At 41.3% G+C, this 18,722-nt stretch overlaps 1 pseudogene; it reads right to left on the bottom strand.

The window, feature by feature from the left end:
- Nucleotides 1-17,576, bottom strand: part of LOC142674706 (phosphatidylinositol polyphosphate 5-phosphatase type IV-like) — a 35,594-nt pseudogene extending 18,018 nt beyond the window's left edge.
- Between the last annotated feature and the right edge of the window lie 1,146 nt (nucleotides 17,577-18,722).

Here is an 18,722-nt window from a genome sequence, read left to right as displayed (position 1 = left end):
GGCATTTGACACTGTCCCTCATAGACATCTAATGGGTAAATTAAGGACTATAGGTTTAGAAAGTATAGTTTGTAATTGGATTGAGAATTGGCTCAAGGACCGTATCCAGAGAGTTGTGGTCAATGATTCCTACTCTGAAGGGTCCCCAGTTATAAGTGGTGTACCCCAGGGTTCAGTGCTGGGACCACTATTATTCAACTTATTTATTAATGATATAGAGGATGGGATTAATAGCACTATTTCTATTTTTGCAGATGACACCAAGCTATGCAATATAGTTCAGACTATGGAAGATGTTTGTGAATTGCAGGCAAACAAACTAAGTGTTTGGGCGTCCACTTGGCAAATGAAGTTTAATGTAGATAAATGTAAAGTTATGCATCTGGGTACGAAAAACCTGCAAGCATCATATGTCCTAGGGGGAGCTACACTGGGGGAGTCAATTGTTGAGAAGGATCTGGGTGTACTTGTAAATCATAAACTAAATTTCAGCATGCAGTGTCAATCAGCTGCTTCAAAGGCCAGCAAAATATTGTCGTGTATCAAAAGAGGCATGGACTCGCGGGACAGGGATGTAATATTACCACTTTACAAAGCATTAGTGAGGCCTCATCTAGAATATGCAGTCCAGTTCTGGGCTCCAGTTCATAGAAAGGATGCCCTGGAGTTGGAAAAAATACAAAGAAGAGCAACGAAGCTAATAAGGGGCATGGAGAATCTAAGTTATGAGGAAAGATTAAAAGAACTAAACCTATTTAGCCTTGAGAAAAGACGACTAAGGGGGGACATGATTAACTTATATAAATATATGAATGGCGCATACAAAAAATATGGTGAAATCCTGTTCCATGTAAAACCCCCTCAAAAAACAAGGGGGCACTCCCTCCGTCTGGAGAAAAAAAGGTTTAACTTGCAGAGGCGACAAGCCTTCTTTACTGTGAGAACTGTGAATCTATGGAATAGTCTACCGCAGGAGCTGGTCGCAGCAGGGACAGTAGATGGCTTTAAAAAAGGCTTAGATAATTTCCTAGAACAAAAAAATATTAACTGCTATGTGTAGAAATTTTTTACTTCCCCTTTCCCATCCCACTTCCCCTTTCGCATCCCTTGGTTGAACTTGATGGACATGTGTCTTTTTTCAACCGTACAAACTATGTAACTATGTAACTATGTAACTATATGCAAACATACATACATGCAAACATACATACAAACATACATTCATGCAAACATACATACATGCAAACATATATACATACATGCAAATATATACATGCAAATATACATACACACATGCACATATATACATACATGCCAACATACATGCAAACATACATGCACATACATACATACATACATACATGACAACATACATACATGCAAACATACATGAATGCAAACATACATACATGCAAACATACATACATGCAAACATACACACATGCAAACATACATACATACATATACAGTGAAGGAAATAAGTATTTGATCCCTTGCTGATTTTGTAAGTTTGCCCACTGTCAAAGTCATGAACAGTCTAGAATTTTTAGGCTAGGTTAATTTTACCAGTGAGAGATAGATTATATAAAAAAAATAAAAAAAATAACATAGTCAAAATGATATATATTTATTTGCATTGTGCACAGAGAAATAAGTATTTGATCTCCTACCAACCATTAAGAGTTCAGCCTCCTCCAGACCAGTTACACGCTCCAAATCAACTTGGCGCCTGCATTAAAGACAGCTGTCTTAAATGGTCACCTGTATAAAAGACTCCTGTCCACAGACTCAATTAATCAGTCTGACTCTAACATCTACAACATGGGCAAGACCAAAGAGCTTTCTAAGGATGTCAGGGACAAGATCATAGACCTGCACAAGGCTGGAATGGGCTACAAAACCATAAGTAAGACGCTGGGTGAGAAGGAGACAACTGTTGGTGCAATAGTAAGAAAATGGAAGACATACAAAATGACTGTCAATCGACATCGATCTGGGGCTCCATGCAAAATCTCACCTCGTGGGGTATCCTTGATCCTGAGGAAGGTGAGAGCTCAGCCAAAAACTACACGGGGGGAACTTGTTAATGATCTCAAGGCAGCTGGGACCACAGTCACCAAGAAAACCATTGGTAACACATTACGCCGTAATGGATTAAAATCCTGCAGTGCCCACAAGGTCCCCTTGCTAAAGAAGGCACATGAACAGGCCCGTCTGAAGTTTGCAAATGAACATCTGGATGATTCTGAGAGTGATTGGGAGAAGGTGCTGTGGTCAGATGAGACTAAAATTGAGCTCTTTGGCATTAACTCAACTCGCCGTGTTTGGAGGAAGAGAAATGCTGCCTATGACCCAAAGAACACCGTCCCCACTGTCAAGCATGGAGGTGGAAACATTATGTTTTGGGGGTGTTTCTCTGCTAAGGGTACTGGACTACTTCACCGCATCAATAGGAGAATGGATGGAGCCATGTACCGTCAAATCCTGAGTGACAACCTCCTTCCCTCCACCAGGACATTAACCCCTTCCCGACATTTGACGTACATGTACGTCATGGAAAGCATTGACTTCCCGCAAAATGCCGTACATGTACGTCAAACGTTTGGCACCGGCTCAGAAGCTGAGTCGGTGCCATCATCGTCGGATCTCAGCTGTATCTTACAGCTGACATCCGACTGTAACGGCGGGGACCGAAATTAGCTTCGATCCCCGCCATTAACCCCTTAAGTGCAGCGCTCAAACGCGATCGCTGCACTTAAGGTGTTTGCAGCTCATCGGAGCCCCAGCAATGAAATTGCCGGGGTTCCGGTAGCTGCAATGGCAACCGGAGGCCTAATACTGGCCTCCCGGTCTGCCTAGCACCGAAGCCGGTCAAGATCCGCCCGGCGGCGGAGCCTGATCGGCTTCCGTAGCTGCCGGCAAGATGGCGCCGGGTCAGGAGCTGATCCGGCGTCATCAGCGGTGGAGGTCAGCTGTACTGTACATCCACCTGTAACGGCAGGAACCGGAGCTAGCTCCGATCCCTGCCATTAACCCCTTCGATGCAGCAATCGAAAGCGATTGCTGCATCGTAGCGGTTACAAGCAGATCGCCAGCCCTGACAGGCAATCGGGACTGGCGACTGCTGTTATGGCAACAGGAGACACAATGGTCTCCTGCTCTGCCATTACGGAAGCCGAATTAGGCCCCGCCGGGAGGCGAAGCCTAAACGGCTTGCTGTCAGTGAATGACTGACAGATCTAATACATTGCACTACATAGGTAGTGCAATGTATTAGAAAAAAAAAATCTGACCGTTGGACCTTCAAGTCCCCTAGTGGGACTTGAGAAAAAGTGTAAAAAAAGTATAAAAAAGTGTAAAAAAAAGTGCACAAAATAAAAGTTTGAAAACAATAAAAGTTTCAAGTAATCAAATAACACACAATCCCCCTTTTACTCTTATCAAGTCCTTTATTATTGAAAAATAATAATAAACCATATGTATTTGGTATCGCCGCGACCGTAACGACCGGAGGTATCAAAATATTATATCATTTATTGCACGCGGTGAACAGCGTAAAAAAAACCCGGAAAAAACGTTACCAGAGTTTCTGTTTTTTGGTCACTTTGCCCTACAAATATTACAATAAAAAGTGATCAAAAAGTCGCACGTATCCAAAAATGGTACCTATAAAAACTATAGCTCGTCCCGCAAAAAACAAGCCCTCATACAACTCAGTCGACAAAAAAATTAAAACGTTATGGTTCTCACAACTTGGCGACAGAAAAAATACATTCTTTTTACAAAAGTAATTTTATTGTGCAAAAAGTTGTAAAACATAAAAAAGTGCTATAAAATAGGTATCGCCGGAATCGTACTGACCCGCAGAATAAAGTTAACATGTAGTTTATAATGCGTGGTGAACGCTGTATAAAAAAAAAACAAAAAAAGCTGTGCCAGAATTGCGTTTTTTTGTTTACCTGGCATCCCAAAAAATAGGATAAAAGGTGATCAAAAAGTTGCATGTACCCCAAAATGGTACCAATAATAACTACAGCTCGTCCCGCAACAAACCAGCCCTCATACCGCTACGTCTATGAAAAATAAAATTAGTTATGGCTCCAATAAGTCAGGAAATAAAAAAATATGCAGTTGTGCCCGAGGGGAACATTTCTTCTGTTTGAAGAGGCGATTTATCAAGGACCTAAAATTAGGGAACCAGGAAGGGGAGGGCCCAAACATATACGCTGGAAGCGACGGTGCCCGTATTATACCAGGATAATACTTTCCCAGCAAAATTCCCCAAACTACAAAGGCGCGGAGTGTGGACCAAAAGGGGGATAAGAAATGACACCATTTATCAGTGCGACACTGGCCTGTGCGGAAAGGATTGCTTCACAGCGTAACACACATCTATGGATTATTTTTATTTTTTATACCACCTGACTATGCCCCTTATATACTCCGCCCCGCTTACATGTACCCCCACATTATAAAACACCAGCAATACTCAAACAAATATAGTACCAAGCAAAATCCGCTCTCCAAAAGCCAAATGGTGCTCCCTCGGCCCTGAACCCTACAGCGTCCCCAAACAGCAGTTTCCTTCAACATATATGGCATCGTCATACCCGGGAGAACCCTTTTAACAATTTTTGGGGTGTGTGTCTCCAGCGTCATAAGCTGGGCATGACATATTTGCCACTGAATGGCATATCTAGGGAAAAATATTAATTTTTAATTTGCACCATCCGCAGCGCATTCATTTATGGAAAAGACCTGTGGGGTGAAAATGCTCACTTCACCCCTTAATTAATGCCTTGAGGGGTGCAGTTCCATAGTGGGGGTCACTTATCAGGGGTTTCTTTTTATTATTTCACATCAGAGCCTCTGCAGTTGTGAACCAATACTTTGTAAATCGCCAAATTAGGCCTCCACTCCGCATGGTACTCTTCACTTCTGAGCCCTGTCATATGTCCAGACAAAAGATTAGGGCCACATGTAGGGTGTTTCTAAAACCGGGAAACACCGCATAATAATTAGAGAGCTGTCTTGTTATGGTGGCACAAGCCGGGCACCACATATTGTCATATCTATGGAAAAAAATCCCATTTTCACTCTGCAACATTGAGCGCACACTAATTTCTACAAAACACCTGCAGGGTTAAAATGCTTACTACACCCCTTGGTAAATGCATTGAGGGGTGTAGTTTCCAAAATGGGGTCACTTCTGGGGGGTTTCCACTGTTTTGGGCCCACAGGTGCCCAGAAACCAATCCAGCAACATCTGCACTCCAAATGGCGGCCCTTCCCATCTGAGCCCTGCGGTTTGCCCAAACAGCAGTTTATGACCACATATGGGGTATTGCCGTACTCGGGAGAAATAGCTTTACAAATGTTGGGTTCTTTTTTTCCTTTATTTGTTGAGAAAATGAAAAAATTTGCGCTAAAGCTACGTCTTATTGAAGAAAAAGGACTGTTTTTATTTTCACTGCCTAATTCTAATAAATTCTATGAAACATCTGTGGGGTCAAAATGCTCACTACACCCCTAGATGAATTCCTCAAGAGGTGTAGTTTCCTAAATGGAGTCCCTTTTTGGGCGTTTTCATTGTTTTGTCCCCTCAGGGGCTTTGCAAATGTGACCTGGCCTCCGCAAATCATTCCTGCTAAATGTGATCTCAAAAAGTCAAATAGTGCTCTTTCCCTTCTAAGCCCTGCCGTGTGTCCAAACAGCCGTTTATTACCACATGTGGGGTATTGTTTTACTCGGGAGAAATTGCTTTACAAATTTTGTGGTGCTTTTTCTGCTTCAGTCCTTCTGGAAATGAGAAAAAATTAGCTAAACCTACATTTTCTTTGAAAAAATGTAGATTATTATTTTCAGGGCCTACTTCCAATAATTTCTGCAAAAAAACTGTGGTGTCAAATCGCTCACTATACCCCTAGATAATTTCCTCAATGGGTGTTGTTTCCAAAATGGGGTCACTTGTGGGGGGTTTCCACTGTTTTATCCCCTCAGGGGCTTTGTAAATGTGACATGGCCTCCGCAAACCATTCCTGCTAAATTTGAGTTCCAAAAGCCAAATGGCGCTCTTTCCCTTCTCAGCCTCGCCGTGTGTCCAAACAGCCGTTTATTACCACATGTGGGGTACTGTTTTACTCGGGAGAAATTTCTTTACAAATTTTATGGTGATTTTTCTCCTTTAGTCCTTGTGGAAATGAAAAAAAATTAGCTAAACCTACATTTTATTTGAAAAAATGTAGATTTTCATTTTCACAGCCTACTTGCAAAAATTTCTGCAAAAAACCTGTGGGGTCAAAATGCTCACTATACCCCTAGATAATTTCCTCAAGGGGTTTAGTTTCCAAAATGGGGTCACTTGTGGGGGGTTTCCACTGTTTTGTCCCCTCAGGGACTTCGTAAATGTGACATGGCCTCCGCAAACCATTCCTGCTAAATGTGAACTCCAAAAGCCAAATAGTGCTCTTTCCCTTCTCAGCCACGCCGTGTCTCCAAACAACCGTTTATTACCACATGTGAGGTATTGTTTTACTCGGGAGAAATTGCTTTACAAATTTTGCGGTGCTTTTTCTCCTTTAGTCCTTGTGGAAATGAGAAAAAAAATCGCTAAACCTACATTTTCTTTGAAGAAATGTTGATTTTAATTTTCACGGCCTACTTCCAATAATTTCTGTAAAAAACCTGTGCGGTCAAAAATGCTCACTACACCCCTAGATAATTTCCTTGAGGTGTCTAGTTTCCCAGATGGGGTCACTTTTGGGGGATTTTGACTGTTTTGGCACCGCAAGAGCCCTTCAAACCTGACATGGTGCCTAAAATATATTCTAACAAAAATAAGGCCCCAAAATCCACTAGGTGCTCCTTTGCTTCTGAGGCCGGTGCTTAAGTCCAGTAGCACGCTACGGCCACATGTGGGATATTTCCTAAAACTTCAGAAACTGGGCAACAAATATTGAGTTGCATTTCTCTGGTAAAACCTTCTGTGTTATAAAAAAAATTGTATTAAAAATGTATTTCTGCAGAAAAATATGAAATTTGTAAATTTCACCTCTACTTTGCTTTAATTCCTGTGAAATGTTTAAAGGGTTAAGACATTTTCTAAATGCTGTTTTGAATACTTTGAGGGGTGAAGTTTTTAAAATGGGGTGACTTTTTTTGGGTTTCTAATATATAAGGCCCTCAAAACCACTTCACAACTGAACTGGCCCCTGTAAAAATAGCCTTTTGAAATTTTCTTGAAAATGTGAGAAATTGCTGCTAAAGTTCTAAGCCTTGTGAGGTCATAGAAAAATAAAAGGATGTTCAAAAAACGATGCCAATCTAAAGTAGACATATGGGTGATGTTAATTAGCAACAATTTTGTGTGGTATAACTGCCTGTCTTACAAGCAGATACATTTAAATTGAGAAAAATGCTAATTTTTGCAATTTTTCGCTAATTTTTGGTGTTTTTCACAATTAAATACTGAACATATCGAGCAAATTTTGCCAGTAACATAAAGTCCAATGTGTCACGAGAAAACAATCTCAGAATCGCTTGGATAGGTGAAAGCATTCCGGAGTTATTACCACATAAAGTGACACATGTCAGATTTGAAAAATGAGGCTCTGTCAGGAAGGTCAAAAGTGGCTAAAGAGGGAAGGGGTTAAAAATGGCTCGTGGCTGGGTCTTCCAGCACGACAATGACCCGAAACATACAGCCAAGGCAACAAAGGAGTGGCTCAAAAAGAAGCAAATTAAGGTCATGGAGTGGCCTAGCCAGTCTCCAGACCTCAATCCCATCGAAAACTTATGGAGGGAGCTGAAGATCCGAGTTGCCAAGCGACAGATGATCTGCAAAGAGAAGTGGTCCAAAATTCCATCTAACTTGTGTGCAAACCTCATCATCAACTACAAAAAACGTCTGACTGTGCTTGCCAACAAGGGTTTTGCCACCAAGTATTAAGTCTTGTTTGACAAAGGGATCAAATACTTATTTCTCTGTGCACAATGAAAATAAATATATATAATTTTGACAATGTGATTTTCTTTTTTTTTTTTTTATATAATCTATCTCTCACTGGTAAAATTAACCTAGCCTAAAAATTCTAGACTATGTAGAAATATCCGGCACACAAACAAATGTGGTTCAATTTTCCGATTTTATAAAATTTGATGCCATGGGCAATGTGCGTGCAACGTTTCGGTTCAACGACCTTCGTCAGGCACTAGATCCCACTTGGCGTATGATTCTTGAGTTATATCGAGCTGCAGTCAGTATGGCGGCTTGCCGCTTTGTTTTGAGCGCCAAAACAAAGCAGCAAGCCGCCATACTGACTGCAGCGCGATATAACTCAAGAATCATACGCCAAGTGGGATCTAGTGCCTGACGAAGGTCGTTGAACCGAAACGTTGCACGCACATTGCCCATGGCATCAACTTTAATAAAATCGGAAAATTGAACCACATTTGTTTGTGTGCCGGATATTTCTACATATACAGTTGGGTTGGGACCCTATCCGTGCACCTCCTTCTATCTTGTGCGCTCTGAACCAATACAGACTAAAAATTCTAGACTGTTCATGTCTTTGACAGTGGGCAAACTTACAAAATCAGCAAGGGATCAAATACTTATTTCCTTCACTGTATATACCTGCAAATATACATACAAACATGCACATATATACATACATGCCAACATACATGCAAACATACATGCACATATATACATACATGCATACAAGCGCCTCATGACTTACACACTATCCCTCCATGTTTCACACACTTGCATCCCATTATTCATTTATTTTTTAGGCACTTTACTCATTACTGCCCCCTATATTTCACTTACATTATTACACTTGCACATACACTATTCATTTATTATTTCTTACTACACATCCCATGCACCACATACCACTCCCCTCAAGACTAGTGGGAGTGGCTATTATTATTTAAAGCACCTGCTCACTCGCCTTCATCAGCGTTTCTGACCTGGCTGTGTCCATTTGTAAGTATGGCCTTTTTCGGTGTTTTTGCATAAATGTCCTTGTTTTTATCTGTTTTGTCTGTACATCAGGAGCTTTTCGCTCCAGTTAGGGACTCGCAAGTCTGGGGATCCTTGTCGTGGATTGCGAGCTTGCGTCCTTTTGGCCAAAATGATCACTAATACCCCAGGTATTTTTCATTATTACTTATATTCGCTTCTTTTGGACACAGCCAGGTCTTTGATGCTGGGAGAGCATGGTGTGTTGTTGTTTGGCCTAGCAAGCAGGGTAGCCCGCTCTATGAATTATCAAGGCGTCACAAATAGGCTTCTACCTGGCTAGACACGTTGCGCCTCATGACTTACACACTATCCCTCCATGTTTCACACACTTGCATCCCATTATTCATTTATTTTTTAGGCACTTTACTCATTACTGCCCCCTATATTTCACTTACATTATTACACTTGCACATACACTATTCATTTATTATTTCTTACTACACATCCCATGCACCACATACCACTCCCCTCAAGACTAGTGGGAGTGGCTATTATTATTTAAAGCACCTGCTCACTCGCCTTCATCAGCGTTTCTGACCTGGCTGTGTCCATTTGTAAGTATGGCCTTTTTCGGTGTTTTTGCATAAATGTCCTTGTTTTTATCTGTTTTGTCTGTACATCAGGAGCTTTTCGCTCCAGTTAGGGACTCGCAAGTCTGGGGATCCTTGTCGTGGATTGCGAGCTTGCGTCCTTTTGGCCAAAATGATCACTAATACCCCAGGTATTTTTCATTATTACTTATATTCGCTTCTTTTGGAAACAGCCAGGTCTTTGATGCTGGGAGAGCATGGTGTGTTGTTGTTTGGCCTAGCAAGCAGGGTAGCCCGCTCTATGAATTATCAAGGCGTCACAAATAGGCTTCTACCTGGCTAGACACGTTGCGCCTCATGACTTACACACTATCCCTCCATGTTTCACACACTTGCATCCCATTATTCATTTATTTTTTAGGCACTTTACTCATTACTGCCCCCTATATTTCACTTACATTATTACACTTGCACATACACTATTCATTTATTATTTCTTACTACACATCCCATGCACCACATACCACTCCTCTCAAGACTAGTGGGAGTGGCTATTATTATTTAAAGCACCTGCTCACTCGCCTTCATCAGTGTTTCTGACCTGGCTGTGTCCATTTGTAAGTATGGCCTTTTTCGGTGTTTATACATGCATACATGACAACATACATACATACATACTGCATACATACATACATGACAACATACATACATGCCAACATACATACATACATGCCAAAAAAAAAAAATACGTTCATACTTACTTTCCTCCTGTCCGGCCTCCAGCGATGATGTTTCATCCATGTCGCCGCTGCAGCCTGTGATTGGCTGCAGAGGCGGTCACGTGGGATGAAGCATCATCCTGACGTGCGTGACCGCCACTACAGCCTGTGCAGCGGCGAAAGGGATAAAACGTCATCGCTGGAGTCCGGACAGGAGGAAAGTAAGTACGAACGTATTATTTTTATTTTTTTATTACATTAAAATTGTATTTTCCGCGCGCCGAGCATGTACTGTCAAGGTTGCTGAAAGAGTTAGTGCAGCCCATTAACTCTATCAGCACCCTGGACAGTAGCATGCTCGGCGCACGGAAGTGACAGGTTTGGTCCGAACTAGTTCGGTCCGAATCGAACTTTTTAGTGAAATTCGGCGAACTAGCCGAACCGAACTTTTGATAAGTTCGCTCATCTCTAATTTTGACCCCACAGATTTTATTAGAATTTGTATGTCAAAATAAAAAATGCATATTATTTTCCAATAAGATGTTATTTAGCTAAAAAGAAAATCAATTTCCACAAGGAATAAAGAAGAAAAAGCCACCAACATTTGTAAAGCAACTTCTCCAGTATGGAAATACCCCATATGTCGTCATAAACTGCAGTTTGGGCACATGGCAGGGCTCAGAAGGGAAGAAGCGCCATTTGGCTTTTGGAGTGCAGATTTTGCTGGATTGGTTTCTTGGTGCCATGTCGCATTTGCAAAGCCCCTTAAGGTAACAGTACAATGGAAACTTCCCAAAAGTGACTTCATTTGGGAAACTACACGCCTTGAGAAATTCATCTAGCATTTTTACCCCAAAGGTGCTTCATAGATTTTGTTAGAATTTGGACGTGAAAATAAAAAACTAATTTTTTTCCAATAAGATGTCATTTTCGCTGAAAAAAAAACGAGGAAGGAATAAAGAAGAAAAAGCCCCCAAGATTTGTAAAACAACTTCTCCAGAGTATGGAAATACCCCATATGTGGTAATAAACTGCTTTTTGGGCAGATAATATGCATTTTTATTTTTCCAAAGCCCCTGTGGGACCAAAACTTTGGAAACTTCCCAAAAGTGACTCCATTTTGGAAGCTATACCCCTTGACGAATTTATCTAGGGGTGTAGTGAGCATTTTGACCCCAGAGGACTTTTATAGATTTTATTAGAATTGGACAGTGAAAATAAAAATTTAATTTTTTTCCAATAAGACTTAGATTTAGCGCAACATTTTTATTTTCTTAACGAAAAATGGAGAAAAAACACCTCAACATTTGTAAAGCAAGTTCTCCCGAATATGGCAATACCTAATATGTGGTAATAAACTACTGTTTGGGTACATGGTAGAGGTCAGAAGTGAAGGAGCACCATTTGGCTTTTGGAGTGCAGATTTTGCTAGATTGGTTTCGGGACGCAATGTCGCATTTGCAAAGCCTCTATGGTACCAAAACAGTGGAAACCCACCAGAAGTGACCTCATTTTGGAAATTACACCCCTCAAGTTATTCACCTAGTGATGTAGTCAGCATGTTAGCCCTGCAGGTGTTTTCCAGAAATTAGTGTACACTCAATGTTGCAGAGTGAAAATGGCAATTTTTCCATAGCTATGCCAATATGTGGTACCCAGCTTGTGCCACCATGAAAAGACAGCTCTCTAACTATTATGCTGTGATTCCCAGATTTAGAAATATCCTACATCTGGCCCTAATCTTTTGCTTGGACATTCGACAGAGCTCAGGACGGAAAATGTACAATGCAAAATTGAGGCCTAATTTGTCGACAAAGTAGTGAGCATTTTTACCCACAGGTCTTTTCTATAAATTAATGCGCTACAAATGGTGCAAAGTAAAATTGCAATTTTTCCCTAGATATGCCATTTCAGTGGCAAATATGTTGTGCCCAGCTTGTGCCACTGGAGACACACAACCCAAAAATTGTTAAAAGGGTTCTCTCGGGTATATTTGTGTAAGTAAACTGCTTTTTGGGCACACTGTAGGGCTCAGAAGGGAGGGAGCGCCCATTTGGAGTTTTCTTGGTAGTAGTTTTGTTTGGAGTATTACTCGTGTTTCAGTTTATAACGTGGGGGTACATGAAAGCTGTGCGGAGTACATCAGGGCATAATAATTGGGTAAAAAAGAAAAAAACAATAATCCATAGATGTGTGTTACGCTGTCAAGTAATCTTTTATGCACAGGCCAGTGTCGCACTGATAAATGGTGTCATTTCTTATCCCCATTTTGGTACACACTCTGCACCTCTGCAGTTTGGGGAATTTTGCTGGGAAGTGTTCTGGTATAATGCAGGTGTCCTCGCTTCCAGAAGATATGTTTGGGCCCTCCCATTCCTGGTTCCCTAATTTTATTTTACTTTTATTAGAGACGTAGTGGATGAGGGCTGTTTTGTTGCGGGACCAGCTGTCATTTTTACTGCTACCATTTTGAGGTACATGAGACTTTTTGATCACTTTTTATCCTATTTTTGGGAGGCAAGGTGACCAAAAAACAGCAATTCTGGCAGAGTTTTCTAATTTTTTTTATGCAGCGTTCGCCATGAATTATAAATTACATGTTACGTTTATTGTGCGGGTCGGTACGATTCCGGCGATACCAAATTTATAGCACTTTTTTTCTGTTTAGTAAAAATATTTTTTCTGTCACCATGTTCTGAGAGCCATAACGTTTTCATTTTTTCGTTGATGGAGCTATATGAGGGCTTGTTTTTTGCAAGCTGAGCTATAGTTTTTATAGTTTTCATATCATTTTTGCATAAATGCGGCTTTTTAAGCACTTTTTATTCCAATTTTTGGTAGGCAAAGTGACCAAAAAAAAGCAATTCTGGCATTGATCTTTATGTTAATTTTTTACGGCATTCACCACATAGAATAGATAGAAACAAATCAGCAGCACAGGACAATAATTTCTCTCTTAGGTCACAGTCCAAGAGTGACCCCTCAGTCAGGATAGGAAGAAATTGAGACAGCACTCCAAAATATTCAAAAAATAAAGATCCTTTTATTCCACGTGTGTGCAACGTTTCAGCTCAGTACGAGCCTTTCTCATGCTTGAGAAAGGCTCGTACTGAGCTGAAATGTTGCACACACGTGGAATAAAAGGATCTTTATTTTTTGAATATTTTGGAGTGCTGTCTCAATTTCTTCCTATCACCACATAGAATAAATAACATAATATTTTTACAGTTCAGGCCGTTACGGACGCGGCGATACAAAATATGTATGGTTTATATATTTTTTCAATAATAAAGGACTTAATAAGGGAAAATAGGCTATTGTGTTTTATTTTATTACTTGAAACTTTTATTTTATTTTTTACAACTTTTTTTTAACTTTTTTTACATTTATTTTTAGACCCACTATGGGACTTGAAGGTCTAATTTCTGATTTATCTTCTAACACATAGCACTACCTATGTAGCGCAATGTATTAAAACAGTCAGTCGTTCATTGACAGCAAGCCGATTAGGCTAACACCCACGACTGATGACGCAGGCTCAGCTTCTGAGCCAGCTCTTTCTTCCCATCAGTACCGGAAGCCATTTAGGACCCGCCTCCAGGTGGGGCCTAGGAGTCTTCCGTACTAGGCAGATCGGGAGGCCAGTGTTAGGCCTCCGGTTGGCATTGCAGCCATCTGCCCCCTGGCAATTTCGCCACCTGGGGAGGCAATTGGCTACAAACACCTTAAATGCAGCGGTCACTTTTGACTGCTGCATTTAAGGGGTTAACGGCGGACATCAGAGCTAATTTTGGTCCCCACCATTATATCAGGGTGTCAGCTGTAACATACAGCTGACGATAGCACTGACTCAGCTTCTAAATCCGTGCCATCCATTTGTCATATGGATATGGCAATTTGCGGGAAGCACTGGCTTTCCATAACGTATCCATACGACAAATGTCGGGAAGGGGTTAAAGCTGTGATGATTTGGCAATATGGTAGGTATGTGAGAGATGTTGGTAGACTCTTGTCTTGATGTGGACACCTGAGATAATGCTGCACAGACTTTGTAAGTAGGCAGAGCTAATTCTATAAAAGGAGGTGATTTAGTGTGTGCCATGCTTCATTGTTGTTGTTGGCTGCAGAGAGCACGTCAGTGGAGAGTGATGGTCCTTGATTGAGAGAGTACAGTGGAGCATTCTGTCAACTGTGAGGATGAAATACTGCATGGGACTGGCGGCGGAACCGAAACAGCAGAAAGGATTTTGGAAGGAGTTAGTTGTGCAAGCTTTTATTGCTGTTAAGATCCTGCTGGGCGGTATGCACCAGTAACCTTGACCAAAACCGGCTGATCCGAGTGACTTTTGATTGGGAGATCTTGTGTCTGCTGCATGTGGTTACGGACCTCCTCCTAAGGGAAAGAGCTCCTGAACTAAGGCAGGTGGAGGCTGTGGATACTTGTCGAATAGAGAGTGGCCAGAAGCTCAGTCAAGGAGAATGTCTCACGTGTCGTGAGTCTGTGTAACGAAAATGAAATGAGTTGCGCCGTGCGCATTTACAGTTCAAAAACCGCCTGTACCACTTTGAAACTGTAACCGCCAAGGTCCGTTCCAGCTAAAAGACTGCAACCGATAAACCTGGTCCCATTTGTGTATTTAACTATAGTAACCCCATTTGGGAAACTACACCCACAAGAAATCTATCCAGGGATATAGTGAGCACCCCACATGTCTTTTGCAGAATTTATTGGAATTAGGTCGTGAAAATGTAACTCTACACTTTTTCCACTAAATTGTAGAATTTCTTCATTTTTACAATCCATAAAGGAGAAAAACCTCCCACACATTTGTAAAGCAATCTCTCCCTAGTACGGAAATACCCCATATGTGGTTTTAAACTGCTGTTTGGACACACGGTAGGGTACAGAAGGGCAGGAGCACTATTTTTCCTGCAGATTTTGCAGGATTGTTTTTTAGGCGACATGTCATATTTGCAGAACCATTGAGGTACAAGTACAGTAGAAAACACCGAGAAGTCACTCAATTTTTGAAACTACACTCCTCAGGGCATTCATCTAGGGGTGTAGTTAGCATTTTGACCCCACAGGTGTTTCCTAGGTTGATTAGAATTAGGCAGTGAAAATTTAAATTTTTATTTTTTCCAAAAATATCTAGATTTAGCTCCTAATTTTTCCTTTTCACAAGGGGTAATAGGAGAAAAACACCCCAAGATATGTTACGCAATATCTCCCGAGTATGGCAGTAGGGCACATGGCAGGGCTCAAAAAAGGAAGGAGTGCTATTTGGCATTTGGAGCTCACATTTTACTGGATAGCTTTCGAGCGCCATACAATATTTTCAAAGCCCCTGAGGTACCAGAGTACAGTGATAAAAGCCCAGAGAAGTGAGCCAATTTTGGAAACCACACCGCTGAAGGCATTTATCATTTGCCTAGAAGTATGACAGGGCTCAGAATTGAAAGAACACCATGCACATTGGAGTTCTTTATTGGTTATTTTCACAGCAATGTTCCACAATTTCAGGGATCCGAGGTCAAATAGTAAAACAAACCCCCAAGAAGTGACCCAGTTTCGGAAACTACTCCCCTCTTGGCATTTATCAAGTAGGCATTAATGCGTAGCAGATAGTGCAAAGTGAAAATGGCCACTGATTCCATTTAAGTGCACAATATGTTGTGCCCAGTTTGTGCCACTGAAGTCAAATACTTCATAAACTATTAATCGGGTTCTCCCGGGTATGGCGATTTAATATATGTGGACGTAAACTGATGTTTGGGCACACTGTAGGGTTCAGAAGGGAGGGTGCACCATTTGGCATTTGGAGTGCAGATTTTGCTTGGTAGTTGTTCTGTTTGGAGTTTTTCTTTTTTGAAAAATCTCTTTTTATTAAACAGTAAATAATACATAACAAACAGTTATTATTGTGCATGACCAGAAGCAGATAAACAAAGATTGCAAACTTTACAAGACAAACTTTACAAGACAAAAGAATAATAAGAATAAGAATAAGAATAAGAATAATAAATCACCAGTCGGTGACGCGAAGGCAATAGAATCCTGACAAACAAGACTGCCCTCATGAAATCTACTAAATCTTGCACTTTACGAATATTAATAATCTAATAACTGTGAGTGACAGCACATACAATTCATTAAACAATGAATAACAAATGAATAACAATTAAATAACAATTCCAGTACTACAGCACCTTTAATCAATTCTGTATAAAGGAAAACTCACTTCATGCTTCATGCTACCCCAAGATTCAGCATATCGGCCCGGCAAATGACTTACGGAAGGGATGGACATTAGATGTAAAGAAATGTGGAGAGTTGTCTAAACATTACGTAGAACCCGTCTTGCCTATGCACTGGGACAGCCATGGGCTCCACACTTTTAGAAAACGGTCCCTGGTTTGAGTTACCCAAGCTGCCAACTCCTCCATGCGGCAAATATGTTGCATTTTATCCGACCATAGTTCTTCTGTAGGTGGGTTAGTCTGTCTCCAAAATGTGGGAATGAGCAATTTAGCTGCCGAGATCATCTGTGTCGGCAAGTTGTATATGGAGGGTGTAAAGCCAGGCTGAGGCAGCCATAAGAACACTAACTCTGCCGTTAACTTAATCTGCGTAGAGCAGATAGTGTTGATAGCACTCTCAATCCCCTTCCAGAAACTAATTATTCTAGGACAGCTCCACCATATATGTGGGTAAGAACCTGGCCCCTCATGACATCTCCAACAGGTATTGACATTCACTAGACCTATAGAGGCAAGGGATTCAGGCGTCCGATACCATCTCATGACAAGTTTGTAAGAATTCTCCTGTATACGCACACATCTGGAGAAACCGTGAGCATGTTTCAATACATATTCCAATTCAAGTTTGGAAAAGAATTTCCCCAATTCCCTCTCCCAAGCCCCCAAATAATGGGGTTTCTGTTCAGACTTACCCATTAGAAGACCTCTATATAATTTGGACAGAATCTTTGCAGGGGTAGTTGGTAATAGGATGTAATTTTCTAACCATGTCGGATCAGCGTGAGGCGTCCTGGAGACAGCCTTGAACATATCTGTTGTTGCTACATAATCCGCAACTTGTAATGCATTCGGACGCCTCAACCCCTGTTCCTCAAATAGCTGTGCAAGGCTTGGAGGACCCAATGGGTCCAAGAGAACCGATATCTTGACGTTGTTCAGCCTCCTCCAAAAGTCTGCCGTTCTATCAGACTTTCTACCCAGGAAGGACGGTAGAACACTCAGTGGCGCCAGTGGGGAGAGGAGTTTCCCCGTCATGTTCAGAGCTCCTGCAGTATGACATACACGAACCATCCCCTTAGTGATAGGACTCAAATCCCCCCTTTTAGATAACTGCGTCCATCGTGAGAGATGATTAGCATAGAAATACAGTTCCAAGTCAGGAAGCGAAATACCTCCCTGTTCTCTTTTCTGTGAGAGAAGGCTATAGGCTAGTCTGGGGCGTTTAGGATGCCATAAGAAGGATGTAAACAAGGATTTAAAGTTCCGAAAGTAGCTTCTCGGGACCCCAATGGGCAAGGAAGTCAGCAGGTACATGATCTGTGGAAGTATATACGTAGTCAATAAGTTTTTCCTACCAAACCACGAGAGGAATGGCAACTTAAGGGACCCTATTTGTGAACGAATTTTGATAAAGAGGGGTTTGTAATTAATGGAGAACAATTCCCCAAGGTCAGCTGGGATCATAATCCCCAAAAATTTTATGGCTTTGGGAGGCCACTTGAATGGAGTGCAACTTTGCAGTTGTGAGATAGTCTGCGACGAGACGTTAATGTTAAGTGCTTCTGATTTACTAAGGTTAATTTTAAAATTTGATATAAAACCAAATTTGTCAAATAGAGCAACTATATGGGGTATTGCTGATAGTGGGTTAGAAATTAACAAAAGGAGGTCATCAGCAAAAGCCACAATTTTATGTTCTACATCTCCTACTTTTAATCCTCTGACTTCATCAATTTGTCTCATAGTCAACAATAGAGGTTCCATCGTCAGTATGAAAAGAGCTGGGGAGAGCGGGCAGCCCTGACGAGTGCTGTTTTTTATAGAGAAGGGGTCAGACAACAGTCGAAATCAGTCGAAATCAGAATCTAACACTAAGTTCAGATCCCCTCAAACCACCTTCTCCAAACCTCTTAAATAAACGTAGAACCTTTAGCAGCCAGGCTATTTGTTTGTCGTTAGGAGCATACAAACTGGCAATGGTCATTTTTGTATTGCATAGGGACCCTTTCAGGAAGACATATCTGCCCTGTTGATCAATTTTCGAGGACTCTACCTGAAAAGGTAGGTCTTTTTGAATACCTATGGAGACCCCCCTCGAGGCAGATGTGTGAGTGCTGTGGAACCATTGACTGTATGTGGACCTAGGCAAAGTGGGTACAAGGTTGTGTCTAAAGTGTGTCT

Source organism: Rhinoderma darwinii (genome assembly GCF_050947455.1).
Source record: "Rhinoderma darwinii isolate aRhiDar2 chromosome 2 unlocalized genomic scaffold, aRhiDar2.hap1 SUPER_2_unloc_11, whole genome shotgun sequence".
Classification (NCBI taxonomy): domain Eukaryota; kingdom Metazoa; phylum Chordata; class Amphibia; order Anura; family Rhinodermatidae; genus Rhinoderma; species Rhinoderma darwinii.
Note: the sequence above shows the minus strand (reverse complement) of the source record. Positions and strands in the feature narration are given on the sequence as shown.